General features: G+C 40.0%; 1 protein-coding gene across 2 annotated transcripts in view; it reads right to left on the bottom strand.

Annotated features, from left to right (window-relative positions):
* The window catches only part of EXOC2 (exocyst complex component 2), a 201,365-nt gene that overhangs the window by 42,528 nt on the left and 144,333 nt on the right, over positions 1-14,504 (bottom strand). The window lies entirely within an intron of this gene.

Here is a 14,504-nt window from a genome sequence, read left to right as displayed (position 1 = left end):
AAGCAAGGTTTTCCAGCAATTGCAAGGTGCGTATCTACAGCTTGTTCAGTCTTTTACTGGATAGTCTAAGTAATATCCCATTTGAACAATCCAACACACTTTCTGAAGGCTGTGCTGATGGCATTTCATTATTACAGTAGCACTTAAAGGTCTAGAACAGGTCAAGGCTCCTTCATGTTAGGTGCTGCAGTAAAAAAAACCTCCAATTCTTGCCATTAGAATTTACAATCTTGGGCCCCAATCCTACAATGGCTTATGCATGTTCCTACCTTTAACAACATGAGCAGCCCCACTGAGCTGAAGCAAGTAAACAAAGGAAAGGGAGACAACGGTAAACATATTTTTTCACAGACTGGATCTGTGCACAATTTCTAGATTTATTTTGTTTGTTAATGGAGACGAGTGACCAGATCAGTGTCAGTAGTCTCAGTTCACCAGCTGTCTAGCCATTATCAGTTAGCAGTGTTCTGTATGTATTAAGGAAGAATGGAGTCTTAGGGAGAATCTGAAGGAAGATAAGGATCCTGGTCTTGAATTTGGGTCCCCTGGCAACTGCAGCAGAAGGCCATACTGTGACGTTCTGTACCTCGTGGAAACACCCTACACCCCCATGTTCATCCTTATAATATGATTGTGTGGTATCTAATACAAAGTTTGTCATATCGGGTGTCTTCGGAAGGCTCATGATGTACTGAGCATTGTTGTTATGGTGATGTTATAGTAATTGTTGTTATAGTAATATTATAGGTTGTAATTTCATGTATATAATTATGAGGCTGAAAAATGTGTCTTCATGGCTTAAAATAAGCCCAGGCAAAAACTCTCTAAGAGCAGAGGGGCAGTTCACACCTCATAAGGACATGTATGGGACAGACCCAGCCCAGCCTCAAAGGACGCTGGCCTAGGCAGCAACAAAAGGATCTGTTGGACTCTTGAGTGAGTCACCCCCCCTTCCTTTGGTCAGTTTGAGACTGCGATGAGGTAATGCTCACCTGACTCTGTAGGGGAGGGGGGTGCGAAGCCAACGGGAAAGAAAGAACGTGATAAAGGGAGAGACGTTTGTCATGCTCTTCCTCCCTCTTCCACCTCGATCTACATACATCACCACCAAGCGACTGAAGCGCTGTTCAAAGGGGAGAGCCTGGCTGAAGGGCAACCAGCCATTCTGTGGTGAGAAGCATCTAAGTTTGTAAGGGCACTGAAAGTGTTAAGATCAGCTTAGAATGCATTTTGCTTTTATTTCATTTGACCAAATCCGACTTGTTATGCTTTGACTTATAATAATTTAAAATCTATCTTTTATAGTTAATAAATGTGTTTGCTTATTCTACCTGAAGCAGTGCGCTTAGTTTGAAGAGGATAATAAGCCTTGGGATAACAAGCCTGGTACATATCAATTTCTTTGTTAAATTGATGAACTCATATAAGCTTGCGGTGTCCAGCGGGCATAACGGGACACTGCAAGACGGAGGTTCCTAGGATTGTGTCTGGGACCGGAGATGTTGGCTGGTGTCGTTTGGTTGCACAAGGAGCAGCTTACATGCCAGAGGCTGTGCGTGAACAGGCCAGGAGTGGGGGTTCTCACAGCAGAGCAGGGTAAGGCTGGCTCTCAGAGTTGAGGGTTGGAGTGACCTAGCAGATCACCAGTCCAGATAACACCAGAGGGGAACGTCACACATACGACCTCTTTTTCTTTATCAGACTGGAGCATTTAACATTTTAACTTTCTCTGGTAAAACCTAACTTCTTTGTACACAAACATGGTCCCTACTGCAATGAACAGAAGGATAACAATTATTCTGACTTTCACCCACTGTTGACAGCCATTTTTATTCCATATTTCCCCATATTATATTTTTAAAATGTAGAATCTGTGTTACAATCAAATGTATGGTACCAGATAGAAGGTGTACCAGTAATAATTATTCTTGAGTGTGCAGACTTTATATTTTGTGACAAACAGCTTCATAAAAAGAGCTCTCAATTTTGTCCATGTGCCTAAGAAAAGACAACAATGACTTTATGACAGACAGTAATAGGCAGATTGTGGCAGTTTTGTACACCTGTATTATATTATTGGAGTAAACAGATGATCCTTTACACCCTCCTCACTACTCCACAAAAAATAAAAAAAGACAAACAGAGTTGCTAGGTGTGCAGTATTCATTGAAGTTACACAGTTATTTTGCATAATTAGACAGAGGTTAAATTCCCCCCCCTCCCCCACTTTCTAGTTTCAAAGAACCTCCACTGCGGCCCTTTATATTTCAAGTGGTATGGTTTTGAAAGTGACCGGGGTTTCTTAGCACAAACTGTACAAGGAAGCCTTAAAAATTATTAAAGCCAAAATTTAACATTTGGAAACGATCTGCACTTAGGAGAGATCTAAAGTAACTGGAAAGCTTAAGATTTTTCACAGTTCAAAGAAAAATGTTTTAATAATGTTAAATTACTCTGATTCTCTGAACAAGTTCAGCATTCTAATCCCATCCAAACACTAATAAAAATTTTAAGTGTTTCATTAAATTTAAATTGCACAGTGTAAAGAAATTTTAAATTAATATAACACTTATTACAATAGGCCTGCTGTATTGTTTAGGGTCTATCAGATTTTCCGATTTAAAACCTTATTTTTAAAGAGTTTACAACTTGGCTGTAAAAAGAACACATTCTAGATTGAACTTTGCATAGAAGTTCCCAGCCAAAGTTTTTAGCCAAAAATTTCAACCCCAAAAATATGGATCAGAAAATGTTCAAGTACTAAGACAGACATTAGTGATTATCCATATGCTTCCCACCCACCAACCAATAACTAACTTTAATATTTTTATACAGATACTTTGATTAGCGTCTTTGAGTATTTAAAAACAGAAACCATCTTTAACATGAAGCTGCTACCGTACACGGTCAGCAGTGTTGCAGATAGAATATTTGTGCTTGAATGAGGGCTTATTCCCACTGATAGCCCAGGTTTTGCTTTCTGCTTGATCCTGTGTTTGTCACATCACAGTTGTTGCCAGGGAAGTGAATTGTCTAGTGGTTTGAGTAGGGGTATCAAGTTTGCTAGGTTTTAATAAGGCTCCACACTGCCCTGCTTTGTGATCTTGGGTAAATCCCAGCCTCTCTGTGCCTCATTTTCTGCCTCTGCAAAATGGGATAACAATACCTTAGAGGGGTATTGTAACGCTTAATGTTTGTAAAGCACTTAGAGATCCTTGGATGCAAGATACTACATTATTATTAGTGGAGGACATAAGTAAGAGTACAGAATAGGTCCACTTTTTACTACCTGGAAATTAAAGGCCTAAATGATGAAACTCCAGTCTCCAGGTGCTCAGCTATTACAGTGATGAGGGCAGTATAAGAATATAAACAGATTGAATACTATACAGAATAATCTCCTGTTTATTAGCACTTCGGATAGAATGCTCAGGTTATTTTGATATAGCCCAACCTGCTTAGAAGAACAGCAGGATTTTAGCTTAGGATCTTCAGTGCTAAAGGCATGAGCATCTACCTTCTGAGCTAAAAGAATGTGGCCCAGCTTCTCAAAGGTATTTAGGTTCCTAACTTCCATTGGTTTCCGTGAAAATTAAGAGACTAAATACCTTTGAAGACCGGGGCATATGTCTGTAGCCAGAAGCCCAGCAGACACAAACCTCCAATGTACACCAATTACTACAAGGGATCAAAGACCCACGTTCTTTTAAGATGGCTTACGACACATAGCATTTTTCCAAAATGGGTTATGCTCCATAAATGGCCCATGGCTTCAGACTTCCAGTGTAAATACCCACTTCTAAAATTGCCACTATGATTTCAATACCCAACAAACTACTTTTCAATTAAAATTCCATAAAGTTCTTTAGTAGGCACCGTTGACCCCAATTCCACAAATGGACCCATGAAAGTGTACCTTTGTGCCTTGATTTCAATAGGACTTTACACATGCAGCCTGAGACCTGAATAATATACGCCATTAGCTGATTCAATATGAAAGAATGCAATGGCCATATGTACAGTAACATAAATGACAGTACATTGTGATAAAATAACTTTAGTCAGTCAATAATTTACATTTGATAGAATATAAATAAATGTAGGAGGGGACTATAAGAAAGTAAGTCCTGTCTCTATAAAGGCAGACAGTGAGCAGGATTCAGACTGACAGAGCCAGAATGACACGATCATCAGGTTAGAGCACAGAACAGACAATAGCCCTTGGAATGGGGGAACATGAGAAGAGACAGCTAACATGTGGATACACAAGGAAAGGATTTTTTTAAGCTGTATAAAGGGAGCAGAAGAAACAGTAATCTCAAATTGTTTATCCAAAGCAGCAACCACAATCTTGAAAGGATTTGGGAAATATACCAGGAACATTACATGATAATCAGATCATCCTCAGAGCACACATGTGTAAATATCTGAGTGAGAGGGGAACTTGAGGAAGAGGGTGAAAGAGATCAAACCTACCTGAAGGGTGTATCAAGTGATGTTTTCAGGCAATCACTCACAATTCTTAGTCTAAAATAATGTGGACTTAGTGGCCTTGTCTTTTACAGGGATGTGATCCTCCCACATGATGCATGAGAAATGCCTAACGACTACATATAAGAACAGAGTATAAAGGAGGCTCAAGGTGAGAAGCACACACATTGTCATAATGGCAACCTGGAATCAGGTATTTTGTTTTAGGTTGTTTTAAAAGGCTCCAGCACATAATCCGCACAGGACCCAGGATTTATATGAAGGCTAATAAACATAACATTTAAGAACATACAATGCTAAACTCTGTTTTATTTAATCAAAATCTTTTTACAAACCAATAAATTATAACCAAATGGGTCTCAACAGTCATAGCACCATCATCATTGCATTGATTCCAAATATTAAACAATTAAAAAGCACTGCAAGTGGAAAATATAGCTCCAAAGAACACGGTTAAATATCCATCTCATTTTAAGACCTAAAAAAATCAGAATCCGTGAAGGAAGTTTGCCTTCCTCCAGCGATAAATGCATGGGTTCTTTAGGTTGTTTGAAAATGTATCCATCAAAGTCTACTTCAAGTTTATTTGGATATTATGTAGTTGTGGTGCAGTAATACACTGAAGTCTAGGCTTAGCACAACAAAGCTCTTCTTTCTGCTCTGGAAAGCAGGTGTATCACTTTGGTGAAAATCTACCACAAGCATTTGTTCTTGAAGAAAGCATATGACTAAATAACACAAATTAGATTTCTGAGCAACAAAAGTCTTCTAGATGAAACATAGAAAACTGACTCTCTGGTTGTAAATAGTAGCGTAACACTAAAGAAACCCCCCGCCCTCCGAAAGCAAAACCTTTTTTTGGGATTTCAGTTACACAAACATGAATAACCCTGGCTTTGTAATAAGCTCACCTTATTAGAAACAGCTTTGAACTGTTTGATTAGATGCAGATCTACCATACTGCCAACTATATTTATGTAGCCCTGTAAGTGTGCAGGGTGCTTTCCAGGAAAACAAAAAGACATAAGAAGATTGCGATCTAAGGCCCTGATCCTGCAAACAATTATGCATGTGTTTAACTTTACAAGAAAACGTTTCAAGAAAGCATAAGAGTCTGCAGGATCAGGGCCTAAATTATATTTAAACAAAGAACCAATAAAAACACGTTCATACGACATCTTGTGATCAACTGTGGCAGACAAATATAGGGGAAGTAGTATGGGGAGAAAAACATTAAGTGCTGGAATCTACATTGTGCCAGATAGTTACACCACTCAGTGGAGAAGCTATAGAGAACTAGAACCATCCTTTAGGATGATGAAGTATGTTACCCACTGTACATCCTGCCAGTTCCACCAGGGTCTCAGCTCTCTGAGGATTATTTGTTCCCCCAGGGATGCCATGAAGGGGGAACATCTAGAAGCCTGCTCTCAGTAGAACATAAATATTATTGTGCCTGTCCTACTGCAGAGGTGGAACTGGGGTGGGGGGAAGGGTGGAGGCTCCTTGCCCCCTCTTCTCCATGTACCAGCACAGGTGCAAGTCCTGAGCTGGCTCTGGGATGGCAGCATTGTTTTCAGGAATATACTGATCATATAACTTATTTTGAATGTGTTTGAGAGTTGAATTTTATAATTTTCTTTTGTTTTTATATCACTTAAATTTCTCACTGTGACAGACGGCTGGAGTTTTGACAATTTTATGGAAATGGAAAACTGACAACAGAGATTTTAAGAGGCAGGAGAGTGATTCAACTACTATGAATAAGAAAGACACATGCAAATCTCAAGTCAATCATCTTGACTGTGAGGAGAGTCCAGGAAGGTCAAGATGGCCTGTGACATTTTAAACTTGGAGTTAAGAAGTAGGGGAACATCCCAAAAGTGATTAGGGGACAATAGTTCTTGCATGGGGGACAAAATAAGACTTCTGTATTCCTTCCAGATAGTACTCCCGATAAAACACTCCTGTGAAAATGTTAAGGTAACCTCACCCTGATATGACAATGAACTCTATACCAATGACTTGATAAGCAGGCTGGAAGAGGTAGAAGATCTCTAGACACAGAAAGAACAGCTGGGCCAAGCTGAGAAGGGACGGTCATAAGAGGGACTCGCTTTTTAGAGATGTGAGATTTTCCCTTTCTGTAACTAATATAAAGGAAGCCTGCCTCACTAGGCTTTGTGAAGCTTTCAGAGGAGAAAACAGTTTATTTTGTTTGGCTACCATTTCCTCCCTATTTTTAATGAATCTTGTTTTTAAAATGTGATTATATGACTCACAGACTAGGTTACTTCGCACAGACTGCCTCCAAAGAAAGCTAAGTTCTTCAGCTTCTAAGGAGAGATGCTGAAATGTGAAGAGTTCCAGGAGCCTGACTTACAACACAGTGTTTGACAAAAGACATGGACAGAAGCATCCTCTCTCAAGAAGATATTTTGCCTGGGGGCCGTGGCAGGCGAATACAGGGGGAAAGCTGAAGGGCCACAGAGGAAATGTAAGTTAGCAGGAGTATGGGTGACATTCTCTAGTGGATTATCACTGGCTTGATGTTAAAGTATTTCAAGAAGGGTTTTGAATGAAGATGGACAGGTGCACAAGAAGTGGAAGACTATTCCAGCCATAAGAAATGATGTGGAAGAAGATTCCCCAGTGGCAATGAAATGATAGTTAATAGCTCTACTTAGAGCATAGGTTCTGGAGGCACAAACTAACAAAAATCAGGCTCAAAGCTCTTGGTGGCAGAAACTCTGCATGGAAATGGGTGGAGTATAAAAGAGTAAGCTGGCCACAAGCTATGCTCTGCTAAGAGCTCTTTAGCTAGTCGATGAAGCCTTTGAAATGGGTGGGGCTGGATAGAGAGGGAAAGGAGACCTGGAAAATATGATAATGAAGTACCTCTCAAGGACAGTTTCTGCTGGGACTCCTGTGGTGCTCCACCAGATTTTAAAACTGTCCTCCTGGCAGAACCTATAGGAGAGCATCGTGGAAGTACCTTGTGCACTCCCTTGAATCTGAAACCCCTCTCCCCTCTTTGCAACTGCTTCTCCTGTGGGCAAAAAGGGTACAACGTACATCTCTTTGCACCTGCTGGAGTGAATCCAGTTCATAATGTTTATTGCTCAGATAGTACATATATTATTGCATTAATATACTAAACATTATCCACTAATGCAGATACAACATTTCCATATTGCCTTATTAGAAATGAGAGATATTAGAAAATTATGTCATATCTTCTAAAACAAGTTTGAAAGAGAACTTGAGGTTAAAGTGAAATTAACCAAAGAGAGCTATTTTGATGTACAGGATGAATGTTTTTAGTTGCAGAGACGTGGAAGTAATGGTTCACATGGTACATTTTGTAAAGCTGATCAGGTAACAAAAGCCTCAAGAACTGCTACTTAGTGATACGGCAAGTCCAACAGATGGTGTTCACTGTGTCACAGTCATGGTATCATTAAGCTGAACAGTATTCTTTTGTACATTTTAGTCAAAATATCATCTCATACAGTCTTTCCTTCTTTTGGGAAATCTGTGTAAAAGCAAATTCACTCAGAAAATTGAATCAAATTAAAAATAATTACTTAAAAAGATATTGTACAACAATCACACACTTGAAGAGGTCTATTCTGCCAGGTACTGCAGGCAGTGATCCAAATGCAAAATCTAGCACTCAGACAATGCATGGCCGTGTTCATTGGTGAACCTGGAAATCTTAAACTAATTATTTAGTTAAACTCATTCTAACACTATTTTTAATTGTAACTTACAGAAAAGAGATAATTCTTCAATGTAACGACACAATATTAATGTAATTATTAAAGTATGATGTAATACCAGTTACAAGTGTGAATTAAAAACCACTTTTTTTGCACTTAGTTGTTCCAGAATGCCACGTGTGAGAGTACAAGAGAATATGGGAGGTAATTGTAGCATTCTGTGGTACTGCGTCATGGGGCATGGCTGCCCTGAACCACCTCTGTTGGCTGAGCGTCACATTGCCTGCCTCATTTTCTGTCCCCAAGGTGGAGCTCCTTAGCTCTCCCCATACACATCACTACTGGAGACGTGGCTTAAATCTCCAGTCAAGTGATAAACCAACATAATCCCTTGCAGGGTAGCAAAAGTCCAACTAAAAATTCCCAAACAAACATTTTCCTGTGCCCTTCAGAGCTTCTCTTCAGCCTGGCCACTGGGGACTTGTTCCCAGCCCCTTTTTCCTAGGCTACCTTTGGGAGTCTCCCGGATTACTGTTCTCAGATCCTTTCTGGGCTCTGTCTCTTACATCTTTGCATGATCTGGTATACACTCTGGGTTCCCAAGATGGTTCCCCTGGAGTACCTAGCCTTTTGCAGACCCTGGCTCAGGCACTGCACGCTTCCCGTGGTTCCCACTCCACAGTGAGCTCACTCTCAGGTTTTTTATAAGGTGTCCATTAATCTCTCACCTGACCCTCGTTAGTCTGTCCCCCTCACGCTGGGAAGAGGCTAATTAATTATAGCTCAAATGTAGCTGGCCCTATTTCCCTCTGAAATATTGTATATAGCATGGTTTCCAAGAAAATTAAATACAGTGACATGCACTCAAATGACACGCAAGCTACATACCACCTCATGTTTCAGCATGTGCTATCATCTTATTGGAATCTAAAATCTTAGTGAGAGTAACCATAAACTAATGTAGATTCCAAAGCAAAGAAATTACGTTAGATGATCACAATATGTGATGTAGCATTTTGGTGCAGTTGTTTCATAGAATCATAGATTAGGGTTGGAACAGACATCAGGAGGTCATCTAGTCCAACCTCCTGCTCAAAGCAGGACCAACCCCAACTAATTCATCCCAGACAGGGCTTTGTCAAGCAGGGCGTACAAAGGATGGAGATTCCACTACCTCCCTACGTAACCCATTCCATCACCAACCTCCTAGTGAAATAGTTTTTTCTAATATCCAACCGAGACCTCCCCCACTGCAACTTTAGACCATTGCTTCTTGTTCTGTCATCTGCCACCACTGAGAACAGCCTCGCTCCATCCTCTTTGGAACCCCTCTTCAGGAAGTTGAAGGCTGCTATCAGTAAGGGTCCCAGATTTTCCCTGACCTTCTTCTTGTTGCTAACATACCTGTAGAAACCCTTTTTGTTATCCTTCACATTGTTGCTAGCTGCAACTCCAATTGTGCTTTGGCCTTCTTGATTACACCCCGCCCGGCATGTTCGAGCAATATTTTTATACTCCTCCCTAGTCATCTGTCCAAGTTTTCAATTCTTGTAAGCTTCCTTTTTGTATTTAAGTTCACCGAAGATTTCTCTCTTAAGCCAAACTGGTTGTCCGCCATACTGGCTATTCTTTCTGCACACTGAGATGGTTTGTTCCTCCGCCGTCAATAAGGCTTCTTTAAAATACAGCCAGCTCTCCTGGATTCCTTTCCCCCTCATATTAGCCTCCAATGGGATCCTGCTCATCAGTTCCATAAGGGAGTCTAAGTCTGCTTTTCTGAAGTCCAGGGTCCGTATTCTGCTGCTCTCCTTTCTTCCTTTTGTCAGGATCCTGAACTCGACAATCTCATGGTCACTGCTACACAGGTTGCCACCCACTTCTACTTCCCCTACTAATTCTTCCCTGTTTGTGAGCAGCAGGTCAAGAGGAGCACAGCCCCTAGTTATTTCCTCCAGCACTTGCACCAGCATGCTGTCCCCAACACTCTCCAAAAACTTCCTGGATTGTGCACTGCTGTATTGCTCTCTCAGCAGATTGAAGTCCCCCAGAAGAACCAGGGCCTGTGATCTGGAAACTTCTGTTAGTTGTCCGAAGAAAGCCTCGTCTACCTCACCCTCCTGTTCTGGTGGTCTATAGCAGATGCCCATCATGACATCACCCTTGTTGCTCTCGCCTCTACACTTAACCCAAAGATTCTCAACAGACTTTTCTCCAGTTTCATACTGGAGCTCTGAGCAATCATACCACTCTCTTACGTACAGTGCAACTCCTCCAACTTTTCTCCCCTGCCTGTCCTTCCTGAACAGTTTATACCCATCCATGACAGTGCTCCAGTCATGTGAGTTACCCCACCAAGCCTCTGTTATTCCAAACACATCATAGTTCCTTGACTGTGCCAGGACTTCCAATTCTTCCTGCTTGTTTCCCAGGCTTTGTGCATTCGTGTACAGGCACCTAAGATAACTAGCCGACTGCCCTACTTTCTCAGTATTAATCAGAAGGGATGATCCATTGAGTAATTAAATTTTAAATTACCTGTTCATCGTCTAAACCACCAACATATGTGTAATTGGGCATCAGACAATGCTACTGCCAGTTAAGATGATGACCACTTTAGTTTAAGGTAATAAAATGGTCAAGAAACCATTTGGAAGCGATAAACACATCACAAGAAACAGAGAGAGGACTAGCTATTGATCAAACACTGCCCACGTGTTTCATATAGTCAGGCCTCTAACCTGTTCACACTAGTCCACTATGAAGTCTGTTATTTTGTAACAAATTATTTGTGCTCCTACTTTACAATTTCAATGTTCAGCAGTGAACTCTCATATCCATGCACAACATATTTAATCATGTAACCATGATTAGCTTCTTAGAAGAATGTGGAATTTGGAATCCAGAGTATGGAACCTAGTATTAACGATTAGGTAAACGATACACAAGGGAAGTATAACAAATTTGATAGGATTCTTTATCAAGACAGGAAAAACATTTTAGTCTCAAGTGAAAATCCAAGCAAACTGATGATGGATTAGCCAGGATTCCATGGTGTGGATGGAGAACATTGAGAATAGAATATATTTAATCATAGAAAGCAACTGCTGAACATTCATATCCCCCCCCCCCCCGAGTTCATATGTTTCTCTTTTCATTCCTTCTGCAACTGCATTAGATTAAATATCTGTTAGGACAATCAATTCTAGAGTGCCCTATGTAAAGATCTAAACTCCATTAGATTAAATTGGCAGCAATGTTACCGCAGTAAAAGCCAGTCTTTTCTAGGATATTGTATTCAATTTCAATATTCAGTGTCAATTAGAAAACTCTGTCCTTCGAGTCTGCATAATAATATAATGCTTTTGAATTAATCATTAAATTAACAGTAAATCTGTAAACAAATCCTGTCAATTTAATAAGATTTACTTCATACTGAAAAACTAGCTATAATTTACATCATAAAGAAGGTTGATCATGCCATCAGTGTAATCAAAATGAGTATGTTAATATGTAGTTACTTTTTTGTGTGCAATTTTACTTAATTACACTTAAAAAGCCCTCTACAGTTAAAAGACTGTAGGTTGCAAAGTCAAGACACAAAATTTAAGATATTCCAGAATTAAGATTGCCTGTGCAACCTTAATCCTCCAATCCTCCTTCTTGTACATATACATTATGATACAGTCTTTAATTACATGATCACTCGCTATTTTTAAAAACAGTATTCCTGCCTCATTCAGTGCACAGAATGGATGGTGCTCACTGAATGTGCAGCTATTCAATATTTTGCTTTCTCCTCATCGTTCAATGTGTGGCCCCAGGCCTTATTTTCTGCACACTATTCAAACCCTGCTCTGAATGATTAATTTTCTCCTGCACGCTTCTATGAAGCTAATACTATGAGTATCTGACAAATATTAATGAATTTATTTTCATAACCTTCTTTGAGATAAAGCTGCATTATCCCCATTTTACAGATGGGGAACTGAAGTTGAGAGAGATAAAGATCAAAAGTGTACACTGGATGCCCAATTTGAGATGCCTGAGGCCTGATTTTTTCAGAATGCTTTGCATTTTATACAACTTTATATACTCAAAGCACTGTTTCCAGTGACTTCAGTTGCAGTTGTGAGTACTTAGCCCCTGGATCTCAAGCAGAGCATCAAGAAAAAGGAACACACGATTAGTAGCCACTTGCAAAATGTTTGGTTTAAGTGACTTTCCCAGAATCACATCGGAACACTCTGGAAGAGGCAGGGATAGAATCCAGTTCTCCAGGGCAACTCTCAGCTGTCTTAACCATAAGACTGTCCTTCCTGTTCCCACAACCTCCTGCTTCGTTCACTGTGCACCTTCCAATTTCTGCAACAAATGAGGCAGGAGTCCTACAGACAACAGCCTTCTTCACTACAAAACCCTGATTCATCCCCAGAGCACCATCCATCCTATACAATGAATAAGGCAGGGACCCTGGGGGTAGGGGGGAGATAGCATGTGATCATATAATTAGAGGCTATATCATAATGCATTTGCACAAAGTGACTGAATTAATGTTGAACAGGCAATCTTAATTCTGGAATTTCCTAAACTTTTGAGGGCTTGACTTTGCAACCTTAATATTCTTTTAATCTAGATGTGTGTGTGTAACTTCCCTTGATATTTTATAAAAGAAAACTGAAAAGACATCACATACTGACTTCTGCAAACCAGTTCTTGGAACCAGCTGAACTGTTTTTGTTGAAACTTTTATATATGTATAAAAAATCAGCCTGAAGCAAGCATGCAGAATGGAAAATTTCAGCCCAAACAATTACATTTTGGCAAAATTATAAGCAACTGAAAACAGGGTTTATAATAATACAATATAATAGAATCATAGGACTGGAAAGGACCTCGAGAAGTCATCTAGTCCAGTCCCCTACACTCATGGCAGGACTAAGTATTATCTAGACCAGGGGTCGGCAACCTTTCAGAAGTGGTGTGCCGAGTCTTCATTTATTCACTCTAATTTAAGCTTTCGCGTGCCAGTAATACATTTTAACGTTTTTAGAAGGTCTATTTCTATAAGTCTATAATATATAACTAAACTATTGTTGTATGTAAAGTAAATAAGGTTTTTAAAATGTTTAAGAAGCTTCATTTAAAATTAAATTAAAATGCAGAACCTCCCGGACCGGTGGCCAGGACCCGAGCAGTGTGAGTGCCACTGAAAATCAGCTCGCGTGCCGCCTTCGGCACCCGTGCCATAGGTTGCCTACCCCTGATCTAGACCATCCCTGACAGATGTCTGTCTAACCTGCTCTTAAAAATTTCCGATGATGGAGATTCCACAACCTCCCTAGGCAATTTATTCCAGTGCTTAACCATCCTGACAGTTGGGAAATTTTTCCTAATGTCCAGCCTAAACTGTTCTTGTTGAAATTTAAGCCCATTGGTTCCTGTCCTATCCTCAGAGGTTAAGGAAAACAACTTTTCCCCCTTCTTCTTGTATCAACCTTTTATGTACTGAAAAGTGTTATGTCCCCTCTCAGTCTTCTCTAGATTAAACAAACCCACATTTTTCAATCTTTCCTCATAGGTCATATTTTCTAGACGTTTAATAATTTTTGTTGCTCTTCTCTGGACTTTCTCCAATTTGTCCATATCTTTCCTGAAATGTGGCACCCAGAACTGGACACAATACTCCAGTTGAGTTAGAGCTAATCAGTGCGGAGTAGAGAGGAAGAATTACTTCTCATGTCTTGCTTACAACTCTCCTGCTAATACATCCAGAATGTTGTTTTCTTTTTTTGCAACAGTGTTACACTGTTGACTCATCATTTAGTTTGTGGTCCACTATGACCCCCAGATCCCTTTCCGGATTTGGTAGGCAGTCATTTCCCATTTTGTATGTGTGCACCTGATTGTGCCTTCCTAAGTGGAGTACTTTGCATTTGTCCTCACTGAATTTCATCCTCTTTACTTCAGACCATTTCTCCAGTTTGTCTGGATCATTTTGAATTAATGGGAAGTGTCGAGCAACCTTAACTAGATGACACTACCCGTTCCTCCCATGATTCTACTGAGACAGACAATTCTGCATCGCTGAAGTCCCCCCGCCCCTCCCCAATGGCATCAACTTTTGTGACAATCTTGGGTAAAACAGTTAAAATCTACACATTCAGTTCAATGACTCAAATCAAATTTTTAAATCTGCATTAGTAAAAGATTACTTTTAAGAGCAGATATTAATTTCATTCAGATGTGGTATTAAAAAGTACCATGATGGCTTCACAAACACATTTCTCTCAT

The sequence above is a fragment of the Chrysemys picta genome, chromosome 2, assembly GCF_011386835.1.
Source record: "Chrysemys picta bellii isolate R12L10 chromosome 2, ASM1138683v2, whole genome shotgun sequence".
Lineage (NCBI taxonomy): Eukaryota > Metazoa > Chordata > Testudines > Emydidae > Chrysemys > Chrysemys picta.
This window is presented reverse-complemented; position numbering and strand designations above follow the sequence as displayed.